Below are 8,768 nucleotides of genomic sequence, written 5' to 3'. Positions count from 1 at the left end.
AATAACATATTAAAATGCTTAAAATAATAGCTAAAAATAACATATTAAAATGGTTAAAATAATATCTGAAAATAACATATTAAAACTGGACAGTGCAAGACGGACCACTCAGATGAATATATTTCAATTATAATTGTTTTAACTGTTATTATTATATTTTCTAGTTTGGCTGGTGGTTGGTTAGTACCATTTTTTCCATTTGGATTGGACATGTGGATAGCAGTTGGCCTCTCATTTCTCGTCTGCTCAATTACGTTGTTCCTGCTTGATTTGTACAAGGCCCGTGCTAAATTATACCAACAGTTTGTTCTCCATTAAGAACTGCAAATTTTCCTAATACATTTGTTTTAATCATTGTAGAAACGTTAAAAGGAGATTGGATGGATCAGAAATTTTGACTACTTCAATTCTCAGTACCTCCGGCGTTTTCCTCCTGCAATCTTTGCCCGAAAAGGAGCAAGTTAAGAAAGGTTTCGGGAAGTATTTATACGCGTGCATGTTCATCTTCAGTTTACTTGCGGCGAGCAGTTACAGCAGCGGATTGGCAAGTAGTATGACCGTACCTAGATACATTGGAGCCATAAAAACCGTTCAAGATTTGGTGGACAGCAAAATTCAATGGGGCGCGACGTCTATAGCATGGATTATGTCCATCATGGGCGCTCCAGAAGTAAGCAACAATACGCATTTAATAAATAAAATAAAGAAAAAACATAATTTCAGTATAACTACGTTACTTTAGTGGAAAGATTCCTTAAGACCGATGCTGCTCATTTGGAAAAAATGAACAACAAACGTTTTGCGTTTTCCGTTGAAAGACTACCTGCTGGTAAATAACTAAGTAAATTAACTAAATATTATATTTAGTTTAATTTCTAGGTTATTACGCGATTGGAGATTACGTAACTGAAAAAGGTGTTGCTGATCTCCGCTTGATGTCTGAAGACTTATATTGGGAGAATTGCGTTTTGATGACCCGGAAGAGCTCTATTTGGATGCCGTATCTGGATGACTATATATTGAGAGTAGCACAAACGGGAATACAGCAAGTTTGGGAATTCAGGGTACGAAAAATTCCTTCTACTTATAACAAAAAAGCTTGATAATTACATCATTTTTTAGGTTGCCACAACCTTCTTGAATGCAAAAGTGCTGAAAGCTGTGAAGTTTTCCAGTCAACACGAGGAGCACAACACGCAACCCATACAGCTTCGTTGGAATCACGTTGAGGGAACTTTCGGAATTTGGGGCATTCTTATATCCGTTTCTATTATTGTTTTTTTAATAGAGATACTTGTTCATGCGTATATCAAAAGAAATCGAAGATTTCATCAAGAATAACCAATGAATGTTAATTAATACGTAGAAATTACTAATTACAGTTAGCACAACTATTGAAAATCATAGACCTGTACAATTATCTCGGTAAAAGTTTATGGAATGCGTAGTTCAATAAAAAAAGAGGGCATTAAAACCCAGTAAACTTTTCGAAATCAATGATAATTAAAAGTAAATGAAAGCTTTTTCCCCCCAATATCGAGTATTTAATCGGGGATTAATAGTTCCTGCGATCAAAATGTTGTCAGACATTAGCACGTTCACAAACGTGCTACTAAAAACGTACTTTGCTGGCAGCTATTGCATTATTGTCATCAACAATTTGCAACATCCTCTCCAAATTGAAGAAATACCAATTATTGTGTTCTCCAACGAAAGTATGTTAAATTTTGGTGATAGGGAACGTTGCGATGGATTCATCATCTCAAATGATCGATCACCTTTGATGGCTATGAATCGAGTTGAGAATTATTTACGTAAAGAATCTCAAGCTCGATTCAATAATCGCAAATATTTGATTTTTATCACCGATAAATTTGATAAAGCCAATGATCAAGTTCTTGATTATGTGAGCGACGTGTTGTTTATCAATGTCACATCTGATGAAAGTTATGTGCTTTTCACGCATAAATATGTTGGTAAATTTGGTACAAATACTCCTGTATTTTTAGATATTTGGTATGTTGCAAATCGAAGCTTCCTGCATGGCTCCAATCTATTTCCTGATAAAATTTCCAATCAGCATGGAAGAGATTTGAAGATTGGAGCCGTAAACTACATACCTTACAGCTGCATAAGTTATATAAGAAAATTTATAATATACAAAACATTCTTTTAAATTTATTATTTTAGATGGTAGTTTGGGATCCGAAATGCTTTTCGTATTGGAATTCGCAAAGAAACTAAACATGACTTCGATAGTGATGGACGCTATTATGTGGGGATCGATATACACGAACTGGACTGGATCTGGTGCATTAGGTGGAGTTGTTTTAGACAAATTCGACATCGCTTTGGGAGCATTGTTCGCTCTTCCATTTAGGATCAGATATTTGGATTTTTCAAAAGCCACTGTCTATTCAAGAGTTACTTGCCTTGTACCAAATCCAAAGTAAATATTTTATACTTTATACCAGCGTTTTTCAATCCTTTGTATTTATACTTGCTAAAAGTATAACAAGAGTTCCTTTGACACAAGGTGACAGCTGTCATTTCATGATCCAACTTGTTTGTTTGTAATTGTATTTTTGACAGATAGTGACAGCTGTCAAATAATAGCTTGTGAAACACTGTTTTATAGACTTACAAACATTTAAAATTTACATTTCTTGTTGTTTTTCTGAAGAGTTGCGTTGGGATGGTTGACGCCAATCAAAGTATTGAACGTCCAAATATGGTTTCTATTCTTGGTGAGCTTTGCTGGTATTATAACCAATACCAAGTTTATAAAATATATTGTGTGAGTGACAAAGTTTCAATTTTTTTTATTAGTTACTTAAATTTGATTCTCGTTTTCGTAGGAAAAACAAGTTGAAAATTGTACAGAACGACTTCGATAGTCTATTTCGAGCTTTTGGAGCAATCATCAACCAACCACAACATATCGTTATTACAACAAATCTGAGCGTTGTCAAGTTCACCATAGTTTTAATCTACATAACATCTTTTATCTTTGGTGTTTGCTACAACTCAAGATTGGCCAGTGTCATGATAGTTCCCATGTATGATAGATTCAAATCAAAAGTAATGATTACAAAGATTTTCTTTTCAGTTACATCGAAGATATAAACACTGTTCAGGATTTAGCAGAGAGCAACATCAAATGGGGAGAAGAAATCATCGATTGGGCACTTCCATTACAAGTGGATACCAGAGTAACCTAATTTAAGAATACAATACAGACAAATTTAAAGAATTTAATTTTAGGAAGAGTATCATAAAGTTTTTCTGAAATTTGTTGAAGCAACTGAAGAACAATTACGTAGTTTATCGATGACGAATCAATTAGCTTTCGGCATCGAACATTTACCATCTGGTAATAAATTGAATGATCAATTCTTGCATTAACAAAAAGTTTATTTACAGGTAATTATGCAGTCGGGAAATATATGAAATCGGACATCATAAGAAACTATAAAATAATGAAGGACGATTTGTACCATCAATACGCCGCAATGCCTTTGCGTAAGAATTCTATATTAACACCGTATTTGGACAAATTGCTTTTGGATTTTCAAGCCTTTGGTTTATTGCATTACTGGGAAAACCAGGTAATTAAAATTTTGATTACAGTTATGATTGAAATTATGATATTATTTCAAATTTTAGGCCTCATTAATTAACACTGACTCAAAGATACGAAACTACTTATCAAACATCCGAAAACCTGAGATCATAGTCAAACTTAGTTTATCTCACGTTAAAGGCGCTTTTGGTCTTATGGGTATTGGCTTAACTGTAGCCAGCATATTCTTCGTTTGGGAATTAACATACTATAAGTATGTTGTATAAAATAACATGTTAACTAGTTTAATAATTATGTCTAGAAATTATTTATTTTTTAATTTAATTATAAACAAGACACAATAAAGTATTTACATTGCGTTTGCTGCATGTAAATATGTTTCCTCGTGGATAATTATAAAAACGGAGATCGATAATTTTCACATAAATTGTCACGCATTTACAGTTTTTTTTTATCTCACACTAAAACACTGAAAAGCAGCGATCTATAGTTGTAGGCTCAGGCTCATGCATAATTGAAATAGGTTGTTCAAATATTAAATAATGCTTATTTATACCACCCCTAAGTTGGTGATACACAAAGTAAACTGACTGTGTAAGCACGTACAATCCATCAACGAAATTGCTACATATTTTTATTAAAGAGAAAGCCAAAAAAAGTATATATAAAGCATATTTAAGGGATGTTATAGATAAATATTGTTGTCTAGTAAATATGTTACCTCGCAGAAACCATCTGAATTTGGTCTCGAAATTGATCATTTCCCAATACTTCAAGCACTTGGGCTGCTTCTACTTCTTCAGCGATAATCCGGATATCGGCGTAGATTGCGACAATTTAAAAACAGTCGTATTCTCCTTCGGCAAACTGATGAATTTTAATAACAGTGTGCATTTGTGTGAAGGTTTTGTCATACAAAGTGATTTTCCTGGGTCCGCTTTTGATGCCATCGAGTGGAAGATCAAGCGTGAACCTGACGCTAAATTCTACAAGAGATGATATTTGTTCATCCCTGATTCCGGGGATTATAAAGAAGACGTATTTAAATCAGAAAATGTAAACTTTGTCTTTGATTTGGTTTTGGTTGATAAATCATTTAAAATCTGGACACATCGATTTAACGGATCGTCGATTTTTCGACAGTTCGTTGATGAGTTTCTAATTATTGAGAATAGGTTTCGTTTTTATGCAAATTTGTATCCAGATAAATTAAGCGATGGTAAGAACTTTAATCTTGGAGCATTCACGTATGAGCCTTACGTGAATTTAGGTAGTGAAGATATTCTCTACTGTTGTTTCAAAAAATAACTATTTATTTTTAATAGAAAAAATGACTGGGATTGAGGTAGATCCGTTAGTAGAGTATTGTATACGTTATAACATGAGTCTGAACGTTATTGTCAGCAAAAAGCGCTGGGGTGAATTCCACAGAAACTTTACTGGTTATGGAATCATGGGCGATATTTTAAGCAAAACAGTCGACTGTGGAATAGGCAAGTATATCAATATTTCCAAATCTTTTTTAAACGCTATAAATCTATATTTCAGGAGCTTTTACTTTAGAGGGTCCTAAGTTGCACTATCTAGACTTCACCGGCCCTACCTTCCGAATCGGAGCCACTTGTTTAGTGCCATCACCAGAGTAAGATCACCTTCTAATCATACGTTCACACTATACCCAACATAAAACATCAGGTGTATCAAAAACTTATGTTTAATCTTGTAATTTTTTTGTTTTCGTTTTTTTAGGTTATCTAGTGGATTCTCTATTCCTATAATAACATTTTCCAACTACGTCTGGTTTGCAATTTTCTTTGCATTCATAGTATTTGTCTTCATGCTAATCTGCACAGACTACCTATTCAAAAAGTAATGATTACAATGCGTTTGTTTTTTTTTTAATTTAATTACATATTACATTTCGTTTCAAGCCGAAAAGTCCCTTTGAATTCAAAAATCTCTCGATCGTTCGCAATCTTCATGCAACAGAATGTGATTGAAGTGACTCAACCGCAGCAAAGCATTCATAGGAAGACCTTGAGTTTGATGATATTCTTCGCTTTGATCGCATCTGTTGCTTATTCGAGTAAGATGTACAGTATCATGACCAAACCTAGGTAAGTACAGAATCTATTATAGATATAAAAATTAATTATTTAATTGAAAGGTATAAAAACCCTATAAGAACTGTTGATGAATTGGATAGAAGTGGGTTCTCCTGGGGTGCCAGCCACTTTACTTACGGCGAACCAATGAGATCATCTGTAAGATTTTGTTTTTTACTTTATGTTTGTATTTAATTTGAATTGTACATTCAGAAAACGTATCCCAAGTTAATCAATAAATTTATAATCCAAGACGATGACGTTCTTTTGGAAAAACTTTTGGATAAGAAAGATCCGTTTGCTTTGTTGATCGATCATCTCCAATTAGGTTCGTTAATCTTGAATCAATAATATTTCATGATTGTTAACGTAAAATATCTTTTAGGGTATGTAATCCGCAATGATGTTAACGTCAATATGATGAAAGAGTTCATCGTGATGAACGAAGATCTTTACTGGTCATATGGTTCGATGATGCTCCAGAAAAGTTCAGTTTTGAGACCATCTTTAAATTTACATATTTTAAATGCCAAGGAATCCGGATTATTTCTAAAATGGGAAGATAATGTATGTATTATATATGTGATCAAATATTTGAAATGTGTTTATTTCCAATTGTATAGGCATTCTACTCTAGTAATCACGACATTCAAATTGAACTAGTATCCAGACCAGTAAGAATGGTAAAAAAACTAAATTGGAACCAAGTGCAAGGAATTTTTGGGCTCTGGATAGTCGGTATAGTTCTATCAACAATAATATTCTTAGCGGAATTAGTCGTAGCTTATGTACAAAAACTTATCGCTTGATAAATGAACATCTAAATATACATCTAATTAATAAACACTTTTTATGCTTCTCTATTTTCTTGAGTCAAACAAATTACTATATGAATAAAAGATGGATGCGCCTTGTTTACAAAAGTAGGAATAAGTTTGAAACCCATTTGATTATCATTATTTCTGTCAGTCGAGGAAAACAATAAAGATAATGCAACCGTAATTTGTGCAGGCAATTCGTGATGAAAGCCATTCGATATAATCATGTTACCGCAACCGGAAGCGCTGACGCCTCTGATCAACGCGATCATCGCGAAATACTTTAATAACGTATTTTGCCTTTATTTCATCGGCTCGGATTTCCAATTCGATGGAAATAATCGGAAATTCGTAACTTCTTCGTTAGACGCAGAAGATCCTCATATTTTTATAACAACTTCTTGCGACACGTTTATAATACAAACTAGGTATCCACTGAAAACGCTCGAGTCTATTGAAGATAAGCTGAAATCTGTGTACGCAGCAAGCTTCACTGAAAGATCCTACGTATTCGTACCAGAAGTTGATGCATACTACGAAGAAGATTTATTTGAATATACTCGTTTCTACGACGTTATCGATTTGTTGCTGGTGAATTCCTCTGACGGTTCGAGACGCTTCAGTCTTTGGACTCATAAATATGCGGGAAGAAACGAATATGTACCGGAATTATTGGATGAATGGTCGCTGGAGAATTCTAGTTTTGTGAATGGCAACGATTTGTTTCCTAATAAGATTAGGAACGGGAGGATTTTCAATTTGGGTGCCTTCAATTATCAACCGTACGTCAATTTAGGTAACAGTTATATAATTATATAATTATACAAGTATCACCTTTCTGAGACTATTGTCAACAAAATAACCAATTGCATGTCAAGATTCTTATGTTGGTATATAATTTTAGAAACTATGCACGGAATAGAAATCCAAATAATCACTGAATATGTACGCCGTTACAACATGACATTGAATATCACGAAAAGCGAAAATAAATGGGGCGAAATATTCATGGGGAACAAATCTGCAACGGGAATTCTCGGATCGCTCATGAGGAGCGAAGTGGACGTGACCATAGGTAAATCATCAATTTTCTTCATGAAAACATCAAAACATACCTTCTACTTTTAGGAGCTTTCTATTACATGGGATCCAAAATGGCACTATTCGACTACGTTGTGCCAACAGTCAGGATTGGCAACACCTGTTTAGTTCCATCTCCAAGGTTGCTTCATTTATTCATAAATTTATCCAAAAATATAAAATTAATTTCCAGAATAATCACAGGATTTTGGACGCCCGTAATCACGTTCACCTATAGAGTCTGGATAATCATATTCGTGATCATCGCCACTTACATCTCAATTTTATCATATTTGGGTAAAAGAACGAGGAGGTAGTGAACATTTTTATTTCCAACGTACAGTTTTCCACAACTGAAATAAATAATATTTATAGTAACGTTCTGATGGAGAATGCCGCTTTTAAAGTGCTTTCAATATTCCTGCAGCAGACCGTCTCCGCTGTTACGCAATCGAGATTCGCTTATTTCCGAAGAATAATGTGTGGAATTATTCTTTTCTCCTGGATCATTTCCGTATACTATTCGAGCAAAATGTACAGCATCATGGCCAATCCACGGTTTAATTAATAAAACATTTAATGATTCCGTGTTTTCAATGATTCATTTTAGGTACACTGACGCGATTAGAACAGTCGAAGATTTAGATCGAAGTGGTTATTCGTGGGGTGCAAGTCATAGCAGCTATGTCGAAAGATTACGTAATTCGGTAAGTTAATGTTTATCAGAATCATTATAGACATATACAAGATATGGCACGAAACCGTTCAATTTAAGTTAAGTCATATTTAGTCAAAAATAATAATTTTGACTATTCTACACGATAATTTTATATATTTCCAATAAACAAATATAATCTGTATATAACTTTAAATTAATTATGAAAATAAATGTGTTTTCAGGAAAAATATCTTAATTTATTATCGAAACTGAAGATAGAGAATGATGAAAGTTTATTGCGTTTATTGTACAATGGGAGTTTTGGCTTGCTGATCGAACATTTGAATTATGGTAATTGATTTATTAATCAATAGTTAATTAAAAACAATGAAATTATTTAATGGGAATTTTCGAATGATTAGGATACGTTTTACGAAGCAAAGTGACCGCAGCAGATATGAAATATTATAGCGTCATGAAGGAGGATCTTTACTGGACTTACGGAACTATGCTCCTTAAGAAAA

This window comes from Nicrophorus vespilloides, unplaced genomic scaffold (assembly GCF_001412225.1).
Source record: "Nicrophorus vespilloides isolate i.1.1-1 unplaced genomic scaffold, Nicve_v1.0, whole genome shotgun sequence".
In the NCBI taxonomy this organism is placed as follows: Eukaryota; Metazoa; Arthropoda; class Insecta; order Coleoptera; family Silphidae; genus Nicrophorus; species Nicrophorus vespilloides.
This window is presented reverse-complemented; position numbering follows the sequence as displayed.